This window comes from Choloepus didactylus, chromosome 8 (assembly GCF_015220235.1).
Source record: "Choloepus didactylus isolate mChoDid1 chromosome 8, mChoDid1.pri, whole genome shotgun sequence".
Classification (NCBI taxonomy): Eukaryota; Metazoa; Chordata; class Mammalia; order Pilosa; family Megalonychidae; genus Choloepus; species Choloepus didactylus.
This window is the reverse complement of record NC_051314.1, coordinates 42584867-42601413: the sequence shown is the minus strand read 5'-3', so window position 1 is coordinate 42601413 and position 16547 is coordinate 42584867.

The following is a 16547-nucleotide window of genomic DNA, read 5'->3' as shown; positions in this document are numbered from 1 at the left end:
TGTAGCAACAACAGGTATACCCTATAATATTATTAGTCCTATTCTAAAGATTAGGGAAAAAAGTCTCAAAGAGTCAGGGGACCTGCAAGTGACAAAGCATTCTTACAACCAGTTTAGATCGCTACTTGTTGTCAAGATACATATATTTAACTGAGAGCTATTAAATTTAGGCAAATTTCCTAAACTACCAAGAATTCCTTACAGGATGAAGACACAAAAATGTTAAATTGAGCAGTCGTATATTCATTGACTAACTCAAAAATATTATTTGAAGAACTTGTGCTAATAGTTACTTTGCTAGATGATAGGAATACTATGGTAAAAAAGTCAATAAATAAGGCAGCAAAGTAGAAATAGCGATGATAAGTATTATACATGAAGGCAGTAGTATGCTAAGAGTACATGAGGAGATGGTAGCTCCTTTTATATGTGGCAATTGATCAGTGAAGATTCTCTTAGAAGATACATAAATTGAGTCCTGAAAGATTAGAAAAAGCCAGCTGTCTAAGAAGTAGGAGAGAAGTGTTTTAGACAAAGGAAACTGTAAGCAAGTAGGCCGTGAAGCAGGTGAAAGCTTCGTATGTTCTAGAGACTTTTAGGGTATCAGTGCTGCTTTAGCAGAGTGAATAAGAGGGAGAGTGGCTTATTGGATTGGGAGAAATGGTCAAGAATCCCACAGGGCTTTATGGGACATCACAGTAGGATTTAGAGTAAGCAATGTGGGGGGGTGGGGGGGTCACTGGTGACTTTATGGATAGGAATTTTAATGAAATGGTAGGGAGCAGACGTCAAAAAGATGTGAGTTTAAGTGTGAATTAGAGAGGAGGAACTATAGAGATAGTGTCTGTGTAGACAGCTCTTTCTCTCAGGTTTTGCTGGGAAGGGCCTAAAGTGGAAAAAACTAGATCAGACATGCATTGAAGATCAGGATTTTGTTGAATCATACAAATGGTCAATATATTAGAAAATACATTAAGTGAATTTTTATATATTAGAGAAGAATATACTTTAAAAATTGTTTTTTATAGTCAAAATTTCAATAATTCATACATAGTTTATAAATTAAATATATATAAGTGCTATAAATAATCTATTGGTTTGATATTAAAGTTAAAAATATTTAAATTGAATAAATACTTGCCACATATATTTTTTAGCCTTTCGTGTAAAATTAATTGCCCATGGAGATAAATGCTAAACAAGAAATAAATTTCATCTCAGGTGTGACATAAAAGCTATTGCATTGAGCAAGTTGCTGTGGGGCTCAGCTTCATCATCTTTATGATTAAAAAGTTAGCATAAATGAGGTTATTTTTTCTTTGTAGACCCTAAAATCTGTAATTTTATCAGATCATATAATAAATATTTATTTTTGTCTGGTTCCTTAAATGCAAGTAGCAAAGACCCATTCCTGTTATCTTGAGGGTTTATATCACTTTTTTTGAAGGATTACAAAAGAAGATTCGAACAAATGTAAAGATATGTCATGTGCTTGGATACAGAGGCCCAATATCATAAAAGTGCCAGTTCTTTCTAAGGGAATTTACAAACTTAATACAACCTCAATCAGCATAAAGAATAGTATTTGATTTCATTTTGTTTTGTTTTGTTTGTAGCCAGATAAACTGTTTATAGTGTTCATATGGAAAAATACTCAAACAAGATTTCCTGGTCAGGAAATCTCAGAAAATGACTATCCACAAGGAGAAACTAAACTTACCAGCTATTTAAATGTGTAAGTCTTCAATATTTAAAACTGGTGATACTGGCAACAAAACAGAGAGTGAGTGTAGAAATCACTGATGAAGAGATGAGCTATGTAACAACTGTGTTAGGACAACTTTATAACAATTTTAGAAAAAATAGTTACATCCACACTTCACCCTCATATCAGGATAAATTCCAAAGGGATCAGAGAAGGTGAAAATTGAGGCATTCCAAGGACCAACTCACTGCCCGTGAATTTACCCCCCACATATAAGGCTGCCCTGTTTTTATTGTTTTTTGTTTTTTTTTTTTTAACCTCTGCCGCTGTGTCAAACCTAATGTCTATATCCAGAGCCTCTCCGAGCTTTTGCAAAGCAGGCTAGAGTCCTCTGATTGCAGGCTCCGATGCTCTAATTCATTATACAGCAACTCCTGCCCCTCCCCCACCCCAATCTGTTTTCTGTCATTAACAAATATATTGAAATAGTGTCTCTCACACACAGGGACTTTATTGTTATTTCTTTTTATCATTTTATTTGGGTCTTGGGAGCAAAATGTGTCAAACATATATGCTTAGTCCACAAAATTAAGCTAGATCCCTAGCTAAAATCAAATTCTTAAAAGAGGAATGCGTTTAAGTCAAATCATTCCTTTGCAATATGCCTTAGGATAAAATTTTCTGAATTGACTCTCCTTATGTAAGAGGACCACCTCTGGCCAAATAATCTATCATCTAGTGAAAAGGGTCATGTGGCACAAAACGGGGCCCCACCTCCTCAGCAGAACCATGGATGGGGAGGGTGGAGGGAGGAGCAGGTACAATGGGAGTATAAGTTTAAAATGGCTACAAAATGAGTGAGAAAACAAAATAACAGGAAAAATAAAACAGATAAGAGAGCACACTTACAATTTAGTGATTTCTCAACATTTTGTCAAGTACAATTTGATTTGTCTGGCAAAATGACAACCCAATCTAATAGTAAGCAGAATGAATCTCATTTTTTTTTCTCAAATTACTAAACCAGAAAAAAAAAAAGAAACTGAGATTTGTTCTGTTGAAGCAATGCCTAAGCTAGGTTTTTAAAGGATGTAGAGCCTTGATTAATCTACTACTATATTATGTTTTAGCTAGATCACTTATGTCATCTAATAAGAACTCTTGTATTTTAGAAACCTGTTCCCTTCTACATCTTTCCATTCCCATTAATACTATTTTAATCTTCTTGATCGCTTAGATTTGTAGTCTTATAAGTAATTTGCTACTCCTAACTCAAATTCAAGTCCTCACAAAAGTCAAAGGTATTAATTTAAATGACCTTTGCGTTCATTTATTCTCCATTTCCATAATCACATGATGTTCTAGGATAATCATAGGCTCTTCTGCTGGGATTAATGGTACAGGTAAGATGCTTCTCAAATTTGTCTGTGTACCTCTTGGATTATGTGATCACATTTCAGAAAAAGGATTCCCCAGACTTGCTCCCCTATTTAAGTGGACAATGGTTTACCTGAGGGAGGTAAGCAATTCAGGGATATCAAAAGAAGAATTGAGTTGGTTTCCTTTTGCATGAAATAAACAAATATATGATAAACGTAGTAATCAAAATAAGACAATTAATTCATTGCTTACCTAAATGGTAAAGGACTGCTTACAGAGTCAGTTTATTTAGCAGAAATTGTTTTTTAAGGAACAGTACTCTCACACAACTGCATGGAAAACTCTGTTTTTATTTCTCATGATAGACTGAATGCAATAGAAATATGTTAATAAACCAGCACAATAGGGAGAATTTTTTCCAGATGGTAAATAATTTAAAACAGATTTTATTAAAACAAACAAGGATATATTATGGAACAGAATGCAAAATCCACATGAATATTTGAGTGTAAGATGTGAGACTATAAAGGAATTTCACATTTATGGTTAGACTCTTGGGGATCTATTCACAAATGCACAAGGATATCAATAATCTCTTCTTCCTTACTGGATGGAAGAGTTTGAAAAACATTTGTCTAACACCACTGAAACATTTTAAAACTGTTTATTTAAATGTTCAGAGAATTCACATTCATACAACCCTTAGTAAGTTGAAAATAAGAAAAGTTTGGATAAAATTCCCAGATAGTTTAAGAACATAATAGCACTTATATTTTTTATTTAGAAGCAAAATAGTTCATAGTTACATTATTAGGTGATTTTAAATGGAATTCCTGGAATTTTTCCATAATGCAATATTTGTAAAAATCAAATATTTTGATTTGATTAGAGAAGGTGGTTCCAAATCATATTTAACCTATATGAGGTCAATTACATATATTTTAAATACTTAGGTAAAAATGATACTATTTCAAGAAAGTTGATGAATATTATTTTAATTGACAATGTCTATAATAAAATAGTACAGATTTTGAATCAAAACAGATATGACTTTAATCCTGCCATTCTGTACTGGTGTGAAATTGGACAAGTTATTTAACTTTTCTGAATTTCCATTTTACGTTACTCCAGGTATAAATCTAGGTTAATAGTGGGAGTACCCATATGTGGCCATATATGTTCTCTCTCAGGATTGAGACATTTTAAAAGTGTATTGAGAGAGATCTAAGATGGCAGCATAGAGAGGAGTAGAAACTAGTTAGTCCTCCTGGAACAACTAATAACCAACCAGGAACAACTAGCAAATAATCTGGAAAAACTACGGGTGGACAAAAGTGACCATCCATTCATCATACAACAACCTGAATCAGGAGGAATGCCTGAGATTGCAACATAAAATCTGTAAGTAAAAACTGCAGATGCAAGCTGGAAGCTCCCTGCCCCCATGGCCCAAGTTGCAAAGCCTTGTGTTGCTAGAGAGCAGCTCTCTCCAAGCAAGTGAATACAGCTCAGCTGAACTCCAGCTAGGCTTTTAATTAACAAATGTGGTCTGATTGATACAATCTATGAATCCCCAAAAAGCAGACAGAGGCTTTGGGTGACGACTGACCTTGGAGAGCCAGAGGGTGACCGTGGACTGGCCCTGAAGGGGGCTTTCTGCCCTGGTTTTTTGGCTCAGTGGAGAAAGCCTAAGCCATTTTCAGTTCCCAGTGCTCTGACCCAGACAAGGGTGGAGATAGCACAGGCAGAGAGAGAGAGTATTCAAATGCTAATGACCTCTCCCTAGGGGGTCTGTCTTCACCGGGAGGAGGGAAGTGGGGCTCAGCTCTACCACATGCCTTCCATTCAGAAGCAGACTCTAGAGCCTGGGGGAAAACAGCCATGGGCCACACCTCCTTATACCAGTTTGGAGTTATAGGCTGACAGGTATCACCTGCTGGGCAGAAAAGCACAGTGATCTGAGGTCTCACAGGGTGTACCAATTTTCTAAGACACTCCCTCAGGGAAACTGGATACTGAATAATTCTTCCTTCTGGGACCAGAACCCATTTTGGTCTGGAAAAACCTGATCGGGGTAACCAAGGAAACCATGCCTAGACAACAGAAAACTACAACCTACACTAAGAAAAACAAAGTTATGCCACAGTCAAAGGGACAAACTTACACTTCAACTGAGATACAGGAATTGAAACAACTAATAATGAGTCAATTCAAAAAGTTTAGGGGAGATATGGCAAAGGAGATGAACCATATAATGAAAACACTGGGTGTACCTAAGGTACAAATTGAAAATTCAAAAAACCAACTGACAGCAGCTATGAAAATGAAAGGCACAACACAAGAGATGAAAAACACAATGGAAACATACAAGAGCAGATCTCAAGAGGCAGAAGAAAACACTCAGGAACTGAACAAGGCATCTGAAAGCCTACACACAAAAGAACAGATAGAGAAAAGGAAAAATATGAGCAACATCTCTGGGAATTTAAGGACAAAATAAAATGCAGGAATATATGTGTCATTGTGTCCCAGAAGGAGAAGAGAAGGGAAAAGGGGCAGAAGCAATAACAGAGGAAATAATCAATGAAGACTTCCCATCTCTTATGAAAGACATAAAATTACAGATCCAAGAAGTGCAGCATACCTCAAACAGAATAGATCCAAATAGGCCTACACCAAGACACTTAATAATCAGATTATCAAATGTCAAAGATAAAAAGAGAATCCTGAAAGCAGCAAGAGAAAAGTGATCCATCACATAAAAAGGAAGCTTGATAAGACTATATGTGGATTCCTCAATAGAAACCATGGAGGCAGGAAGGAAGTGGGTGATATATTTAAGATATTGAAAGAGTAAAACCACCAGCCAAGAATCCTATATCCAGCAAAACAGTCCTTCAAATTTAAGGGAGAGCTTAAAATATTCACAGTCAAACAGACAATGACAGATTTTGTGAACAAGATACCTGCTCTATAGGAAACACTAAAGGAAGCACCGCAGATAGAAAAGACAGGAGTGAGAGGTTTGGAACACAATTTGGGGTGATAATACCACAGCAATGTAAGTACACTGAACAAAGATGACTGCGAGTATGGTTGAAATAGGAAGGTTGGACAATGCAGGACACCAGAACAAAAGATGAAGGATAAAGGCTGGGACTGTGAAACTCAGTGAAACCTAGGGTGCTCAATGATTGTAGTAAAAGGTACAAATAGTTTTTACATAAGATAGAAGAAATGAATGTCAACATTACAAGGTGTTAAAAATAGGGTGGATTGGGGGGAAAATACAATCAATGCAAACTAGAGACTATAATTAATGGAACCATTCTGTTATGCTTCCTTTAATATAACAAAGGCAAAATATCAAAGCTAAATGCATATGGGAGGTGGGGGGATAGGGGAAGGATATGGGACTCCTGGCGTTGGTGATGTTGTCTGACTCTTTATTCTACTTTAGGTTAATGCTATCTTTCCTTTTATTGCTTTCTAGCTATCATGTTTTTTTTCTCTCTCTCTTTTTCTTTTCTTTTTCTTTTGTCTCTCTGCCTTCTTTAACTCTTCCTCCTTCTTTGTGGAAATGGAGGTGTCCTTATGTAGACAAGGGTGTTGGTGCTGAATACATAAATATGTGACTATACAGGGAACCAAGGATTGTTTACTTAGGACAGAAAGTATGGTGCATGAACAAAACTGTCTTAAAGGAAATGGGTTGATGAAGAAATCTTGAGGGCACTATATTGAGTGAAATAAGACAGACACATAAAGGCAAATATTGCAGGGTCTCACTGATATGAACTAATTATAATATGTAAACTCACAGACATGAAATATTTTACCAGGACATAGAAATGAGGCTAGAGAATAGGGAGTGGTTGCTTATTATGAGCAGAATGTTCAACTAGGGTGAACATAAACATTTGGAAATGGACAGGGGTGATGGTAGTATGTTGTGAGAATAATTAACAGCACTGAAAGGTGTGTGAAGGTGGTGGAAAGGGTAAGCTCAGAGTCACCTGTGTTACCAGAAGGAAAGTTGGAGGTTAAAAGATGGGAATGCATAAAACAGTGACTCTTGTGGTGGACAATGTCCGTGATTAACTATACAAATATTAGAAATCTCTCTCATGAACCAGAACAAATATAGGACACTACAACCAGAACTTAATAATAGAGATGCATATAGGAAAAAAATATATATACCTTATTGTAAACTATATACTACAGTTAATAGTATTTTAACATTCTTTCATCAACAGTAACAAATGTACTATATGAAAACTATGAATTAATAATGGAGGGGGAGTGGTTAGGGGTATGGGATAATTTGAGTTTTCTTTTTTTGTCTTTATTTCTTTTCTGGAGTAATGAAAATGTTCTAAAAATTAAAAAAAAATTAATCATGGTGATGGATGCACAGCTGTATGATGGTACTTTGGGCAATTGCACAGCTGTATGATGGTACTTTGGGCAATTGATTGAACACTTTGGATCTTTGGACAGCGGTATGGTATGTGAGCAATCTCAATAAAAAATAAGTTAAAAAGTGTATTGAGACCTTTAAAAGTTTGCAGTTTTTGTTTATGTGTGTGTCTAATTGTTTTTGTTTGTTTTTGCCACTTGGCCTCTCACGGGCAAGACTGGAAGCTATGCAAAACTTCACAGACTGCTTAACTTGCCTGTCCTTGCATGCAAGAGAAAACAGAGGAATATCTGGAGCCTAAAAGTAAGGTGCTCCATGAAGAAATGTTACATCTTTACCCTGAAATATGATATAAGTAAAAAAACACCAAACAAACAAAAACTACTTAGCAATAGCCAAACTGCTTTATTACTTTCTGATATTGCCTATACTTAATTGATCTTCCAATTTAATATTGATTTTTTTTTTAATTTTGTGAAATTTCTCTCCCTATCTTCAGTCTTGCCCTAATGCACACTGTTATCTACATCATTACTAACCTTAGGTCTCACCTAGAATTATGTCATGCTCTAGGGAGTAAAAAGGACCGAAGAAGGAAGAGCAAGATCTGGAGAGTGAAATGAATGCATGTGCAAAGCTGAGCTTAAGAGATAAGCTGTGGGTGTGGTGATGCCTATATTGTACCTGCTTACTATATGTAAGAGATAAGCTGTGCTCTGTTGCAGTATTGTGGGCTTGAAAGATAAGTCATGAAAGGATTTGATCTAGAAGTAGGATATCTGCATAGTCTGGCTGAACTTTAGTTAAATGGAACACTGAAATAGAAACAACAGGCGTTGGGTTCACATTCTGGCTATTCAAGGGAGGCAACATCTGCTCTTATGTCATGGACTAAAGATACGGGACTACATAGACATTGTAAGGGTCTCAAATAAGCCTGTTTTGTAAAGATATCAATAAAGCTATTAATTAGCCTGACCACACTCTTCCTCTATATTTTTAATGTTATCTAGAGACCTGGACCTTTTGCTGAAGGGGCTTTAGATGTGACACTTCCTACAATGGAAATAAAATAGGACTTACCTGCTTGCAATCTTTTGATCTCTACACAAACATTTAAAAACAAATTCAGACTTCTTGGAGTAACACATTATGCCTTTCAGGGTCTCTCTAGCATTAATCCAGTCACTTCACACACTCATGTACATGCACACACACCACTAAGCAAATCCATTTATTTTCAGTTTTGCAATAAGATAACTTTTTCAGACCTACTGTCCTTTACCCCTTCACACAGGCAGTTTGCAGGGTTTTGAAAGCCCTTACCCTCCTTCTCAATATTTAGACTCAGCAGAAATGCTTTGCTGGCCCATACAATTTGTGTAGAGTGAATCTGCTTATTACTACAATATCAACCTATTTACACATCTGCTTATTGCTTCCTAGTCTCTCTACAGTAATTGTAACCTTTCTTGGCATAGTGTAACTACCTTGAGAACAGAAATATGAGTTATTTGTTTTGGATATTTGGCACATGTAATATAAAATAATCTAAATACAGGATAAATGAAAGAATGAATTAACATCATTTATTGCCTGATATTATATACAGCAATAGATATTTATATTTTCATTTTTGAATAGTTATTGTCCTGGTTTGGATGTATTATGTCCCCACAAAACACCATTATCTTTGATGCAGTCTTGTGTGGGCAGGAAGCGTATTGGTGTTGATTGGGTTGGAGACTTTTGATTGGGTGTTTCCGTGGAGATGTGATCACTCAACTGTGGGTGAGATCTTTCATTGGATAATTTCCATGGAGGTGTGGCCCTGCCCATTCAGCATGGGCCTTGATTAGTTTAGTGGAGTACTATATAAACTCAGGCAGAAAGGGCAATCTTGCTACAGCCAAGAGGGACACTTTGAAGAATGCACAGGAGCTGAGAGAGTAGCTGCAGATAAGAGACTGTTTGAAGACAGCCGTTGAAAGCATACTTTTGCTCCAGAGAAGCCAAGAGAGGAAAAACACCCCTAGAGCAACTAAGAGTGACATTTTTGAAGAACTGCAGCCTAGAAAGGAATGTCCTGGAGAAAACCATTTTGAAAACCAACCTGGGAGCAAGCAGATGCCAGCCACGTGCTTTCCCAGCCAACAGAGGTTTTCTGGATGCCACTGGCCATTCTCCAGTGAAGTTACCCAATTGTTGATGCATTAATGACCTTGGACACTTTATGGCTTAAAGACTGTAACTGTGTAAACTAATAAACCCCCTTTATAAAAGCCAATCCATTTTGGTATTTTGCATTCTGGCAGCATTAACAAACTAGAACAGTTATCTATTTTAAAAACATTTAGTAAATGCACTGAATACAGAGTACAAATTAAAATCATCCTTTATCTTACTATCCATAAAATAAATCATTGTTAGCATTTTGCTTTATTTCCTGAATGTATTCATATATTCATCTGTGCTTATAATTTAAAATAAAAAGAGAACTGTCTAGAACTGCAGCTTTTATCTTGCACCTATAAAAGGAAAACAGTGGCTATTTTTAACAAGCTGCTACAGCAATTTAAATTCTAGAGAAGTAGCAGAATTTTTCATTAAGAAAAGAACAACTTTATGGTTGGGCAGAAACTTTAACGAATGCTTCGTTATTCTAAGGAGAGACAGAGTAGATTGGAGAGTCTGAGACAAAGTGGAGCTAATTTGCTCAGTGTAATAAAGTAAAAGAGACTCCACTTCTTACATTATAATAGAATTGCTGATTTTCAGCTGAGTGAGTGGCTGAAAGGAAAACATTTCCCAGTCTTTCATGCAATGCAACTAAGGGCTGCACAAGATGTAAGAGAAAGCTTTCTGGTACTGTTCATAACAGACAGTAGGTGTAAGTTCCTTGCCCTTTTCTCTTCATTTGCTCCTCATTCTGCTTCTTAAAATACAGGTGTGATGACTGGAACTCTACTTATGTATAAATAATTCTATAAGACCCTCTTGTACATGAATCTGATATACATCTCTGATTATTCTGTAGAAGTCTGTGATGTTTTGAAGCTATATGTGCCCCAAAGAAGATCACGTTTTTAAAGAGAATCCATTCCTGTGGGTGTGGACTCATTGCAGGTAGGATCTTTTTTGGTGAGTAGGATCTTAGTTAAGTTGAGATGTGACCCACCTCATTTAGGGTGGGACTTAATCCTCTTATTGCAGCCCTTTATGAAAGATAAGAGTTAGAGAAGACACAGAACATAGCCCTAGAGAAGCTCAGAGAGAAAAGCCAGAGAAGCTGAGAAGACACACAGAAAACAGAAAGGAAGCCACTGGAGCCAGAAGACAGAATCAGTGAAAACCAGGAGAGAAGGGAAAGACCAGCAGACATCAGCATGTGCTTGGCCATGTGACAGAGGAGCTGAGGATTGCTGGTAGCCAGTCTCTGGGGAGAAAACATCACCTTTTGATGCCTTGATTGTGATGTTTTCATGGCCTCAGAAGTTTAAGTTGTAAGTTAATGGATCCCCACTGTAAAAACCAGTCCATTTCTGGTATATTGCATTTTGTCAGTTTTGGCAAACTAAAACAAGGACTGTTCCCTGGAAATCAAATATATGTTTAACGCACATTCTCAAACTGCACTCCAGGATAGTTGCAGCAATATATGGTCCCACAAACACTGAATGAATGCTCCAATGCAAAGTATTCTACATATCACTGGATAGTCTCATGTTTGAATTTTTGGCAATTTTCAAACAAAAATTAGCATCTCACTGACATTTTAATATATATTTCTCTATTTCCTGGTTGGGTTACAATTTATTCATGCTTATATTAACTTTTGATTTGTTTTTGTTCTTAGTCTTTTCTTTATATCATTTTTTCTTTATTTTCCTAATAATTTAAAGGAACTGTATATTTGAAATGTTAAATCTGTTTGCCATTAAAGATGGAAATATTTCTTTTTATTAAAGTATGTTTTCAAGTATCATATGTTTTAGGGTACAAAATTTTAAATTATTCATAAAATATGGTTTTAGGCTATGAAAAATGGTACAACACATTTAGAACTTGTGTTATTTATTGTTAAAAACTTTATATCTACACATCTTACACATACATATACAGAATATGTAATAATGTATGAAATAGGCCTAAACTTTAGGCTTGAATCTTCTAATCCATTTCAAGAACAATTTTCTTGCATCCACATAGTTTAATAAGATCAAAAACTAAGACATGGAGTAACACCATCAATATGGGAACATAAGACATCTCCTGCAAAAGTCTCCCCTCAGAATCAAATAATGAAAGGACAAACCCCACTTGCTTGGAACTCTAAGTAAAATGAGTGACACTGGAGAAGGACCCCACAAATGCTTAATCAAAGATAAAGAAAAGAAAACACCAGAATCAAATAGAAGATTTAAGTCCCAGACTGGCCAGTCCAGACCCCAACCCCTCACTCGGTTCCCTGTAGCTTAAGAGTCAAACCAAGGAAGCAGAGCCTGGGTCCCTCCCACTGTGGATGCAGACCACAGAGCCACTCACTGCAGCAAGTTAGAACCACATTCATATCCAGCTCAGGAACCCAGGTCCACAGAAACCCAGAGTGGATCACAAGCAGCTGAGGAGTGCCACATACAAAAGTGCCTCCAGGGAAATAAAGGAACCACCGCAGAACTCTTGGCAAGAAGTGCACACTCTCAATCCAGTTTCTGTTTGTTGGACCACCTAAGTACAAAATGGACCCCTCCAGATTGTCCCCATCTGGTTCCCCAGGGAGAGATATCCTAATGGGGAAGAAACCACAGGCAGAAGAGCATCATGGGAAAAACAAAACAAAACATAGAAGTGGGGAATTGAACGGGTGTAAGACAGAATGGGTTCCAGAACAGAAAAGTAATACAAAGGGGGTACTAAATGAAGGGAGAAAATTTAAACAAATCATAGAGCTGGAGAGAAAATTCTGCACAAAACCAAACAGAACAAATCAAGATCCCTGGAAAAGGATCAGAAGAAAAGAAGTTTTCTCCTGGAGGTGAAACAATTGCACAAAAAGGGCAATTTTTAAAACTGTACGACATATCCAGGGCAAGAGTCAGGTGCAGAAGAGCTGGCAAAGCCCAGACAATTAAACACAGGCTATGCTCAGGATCCAGAATAAGTTGGAACAAGCACCAAAGAAGAGCTTAATACAAAACTAATCAACAATAAAACACTAAACAAGAGGGAGAAACCTACCTTCAGAGGTAAAAGGTCAAAATAATCAAATGCCAAGGCATCAGTAAAAACTTACAAGCCATATTAAGAAACAGGAAGACATGGCTCAATCAAGGGAACAAATTAAAACTTCAGAGGAGGCAAAGAATTTAGAACAACTTGTCAAAAAAGTTCAAAACAAATCTGCCAAATCAATTCAAGGAAATGAAGGGAAATATTGATATAAATAAACTAATGGTGGATATAGAGATAAAGTATATTAAGAAGGCAATGGGTGAGCATAAAGAAGAATTTGAAAGCTTAAAAAGAAACATAACAGGAATGATAGAGATGAAAGACTCAATAATGGAAGCATCTTCAGGACCTTGTGTTAGGCAACATTTTCTTAGACTTCACACCCAAAGCATGAGCAACAAAAGAAAAAATAGATAAATGGGACCTCATCAAAATTTTTTTAAAAAGTCTTGTTGCTCAAAGGACTTTATCATGAAAGTAAAACAACAACCTACACAATGGGAGAAAATATTTGGAAAGCACATGTCCAATAAGGGTTTAATATCCAGAATATATAAAGAGATCCTACAACTCAGCAATAAAAAGACAAACAACACATTTTAAAAATGGGCAAAAGCTGCAAAGAAGAGTCTGGGACTCCCTATGGTTATGCCTAAGAGCCTCCTCCCGAATACCTCTTTGTTGCTCTGATGTGGCTCTCTCTCTCTAGCTGGGCCAGGTTCGCAAGTGAGGTCACTGCCCTCCCCTCTACATGGGATCGGACACCTAGGGGAGTGAATCTCCCTGGCAACATGGAATGTGACTCCCGGAGAGGAATGTAGACCCGACATCATGGGATGGAGAACATCTTCTTGACCAAAAAGGGGATGTGAAATGAAATGAAATAAGCTTCAGTGGCAGAGAGATCCCAAGCAGAGCCAAAGGGTCACTCTGGTGGGCACTCTTAGGTACAATATAGACAACCCCTTTTAGGTTCTAATGAATTGGAATAGCTAGCAATAAATACCTGGAACTATCAAACTACAACCCAGAACCCATGAATCTTGAAGACAATTGTATAGAGATGTAGCTCATGAGGGGTGGCAACGTGATTGGGAAAGCCATATGGACCACACTCCCCTTTGTCTAGTTTATGGATGGATGAGTAGAAAAATGAGGGAAGGAAACAAACAAACAAACAAACAAAGGCACCCAGTGTTCTTTTTTACTTTAATTGCTCTTTTTCTCTTTAATTATTATTCTTGTTATTTGTGTGTGTGTGGTAATGAAGGTATCAGGGATTGATTTTGGTGATGAATGCACAGCTATGTAATCGTGCTGTGAACAATTGAATGTATACTTTGTTTTATATGACTGCATGGTATGTGAATATATCTCAATAAAATGAATTAAAAAAAAACAGGCAAAAGACTTGAATAGACATTTCTCCAAAAAGGATATGCAAATTGTCACAGAGCACACTAAAAGATGCTCAACATCGCTTGCTATTAGGGAAATGCAAATCAAAACCACAATAAGGTAGTATTTCATACCCATTACAATTGCTACTATAAAGGAAAACAGAAAATTACAAGTGTTGGGGAGGATGTGGAGAAATAGGAACATTCATTCATTCCTGATGGGAATGTAAAATGGTGCAGCCACTGTGGAAGACAGTTTAGCAGTTCCTCAGAAAATTAAGTATAGAATTACCATATGACCTGGAAATTCCACTATAGGCATATGCTTAAATGAATTGAAAGCAGGAACTCAAACAGATATTTTCACACTGATATTCACAGCAGGAATATTCTCAATTGCCAAAAGATGGAAGCAACCCAAGTGTCCATTAACTGATGAATTGATAAATAAAATGTGGTATATACATACAATAGAATATTACTCAGCATTAAAAAGGAATGATTCATGTGACAACCTTGAGTCTATTAGGTTGAAATCAGCCAGAGACAAAAGCCAGGATAAAGACTGTATGATCTCCTTATAAGAATGAAGTATAATATGCAAACTCATATAGTTAGAATCTCAAATACAGATTACCAGGAGATGGGGTGGCGACAGGGAATGAGGAGTCAATGTTTAAATTTTACAGAATTTCTATTTGGCTTTATTGTAAAGTTTTGGTAATGGATGGTGGTGATGGTAACACAACATTGTGAATGTCATTAACAGTGCTGAATTATTTATGTGACTGGTAAAAAGGAGAAATTCTGGATCATATATGTATTTCTAGAATTAAAATTAAAAGAAAAACATAGGACTGTACAATACAGTGAACTCTATTGCAAACAATGAACTATAGATAATAGTACAGTTATAAAAATATTCTTTTGTGAATTATAACCAATGTACCACTCTAATGCAAGGTGTTAATAATAGGGTGATATATGGGAACTCAATATTTTATGTATTATATGCATGACATTTCTGTAAACCTACAACTTCTCTAACAAAACAGTATTAATAAAAAAATAGATGTATTAAAAAAAACACACAAAAACAAAAACCAAAAAAACTAAGGTCTGCATTAACAAGACCTCCCTAATCTAGGAAATTCTAGACCAGGAAGAGAATGCTCCAACTCACTTTACTGTTGATTACAAGCACTTTCTGAAAATCCATTTCTCTGAACAATACATATACAGCTCAACTAGCCCTCTCTAAAGATAACAGGTTTTTCTATAGGGTCTATCGCTCCTTTTTCAGGGTAATAACTCAATTCAGTTGGTAAAACCTCTTGCTATCATGACTTTACTCATCAAATCCTCATCTCTCTATTTATCTTCCAATCCTAAACAATTTGCTGGGTATGTCAGGGGCACACCTAGTGGCTATCTCCTAGCCCTCACCCACCACCGTTTCTTTCTCTACTGTGTGCAAATGTTTCAATACATTTCCATTCCACAGCCTGGGAAGGATGTTAGTTCTAATGAAAATGCCTGACCATACCTTAAACCAGGAAACAGGGAACAGCAGCCTTTGAAAACTCTCATTGTCAGGGCCCCCTCCCTACCGAGGTGTATAAATATCCTGCCCTCAGGCAGTACAGATTTGTCTCTCCTCTCTCAGGCAAAGTAGAGCACGTGGTGCTGCTATTCTCCAACCCTGGCCTGAGCAGTTGGCCTCCCTGGGAGTCACAATGGCTTCTCTTCCCCTGATCTTTTGGACTCTTTGTGCTGTGTAAGTAATAAACTGGTCATCTGTTGAAAGTTTCTTTCGTATCTGAACCTGTGTTCCCACAATGCACCATAAAGCAACTTCCTTCACATAATTATCATGAAGTTCACCCAATCCTAACCAAATCTCTGCAGCAAGGAACCTATACCAGACACTAAAACCTCATAAGAGTTCGATCTCCTTACCCCCTTCTGGAGCACTACCAAGGAAGTATCAATGTGGCAAGGTGGGAATCTTCCATGCTGTAGTAGGCGATAGACATGGCTTTCCCTGAATGACGGGTTACTTTGACAATAGTGTTGGAGAGTTGGAAGTAAACAATATAGAATCCCCAAAGAGAATGAGAGTTTAAGTGGGGTTCTTCTTTATTTAATTCCCTCCCCTCTGCTTTTTCTTCAATATGCCCTTCTGTGTCAGCTAAAGGCTATTTTCATTCCTACTCACTAGGAAATTCACACCTCCCTTAATAATGGTCTCTTGCTTTCCTTTCCTTTCTCTTTTTCTGCAGGATTTTACCTCTTACTTATCTTTGACTCTAATATCGGTTTCCAGTCATTTGGTTAATGAGGAGGGTGGAATGACCCATAGCATAGAATCCTGCCAAAATGAATGTTTTATACAATTATATTCCTA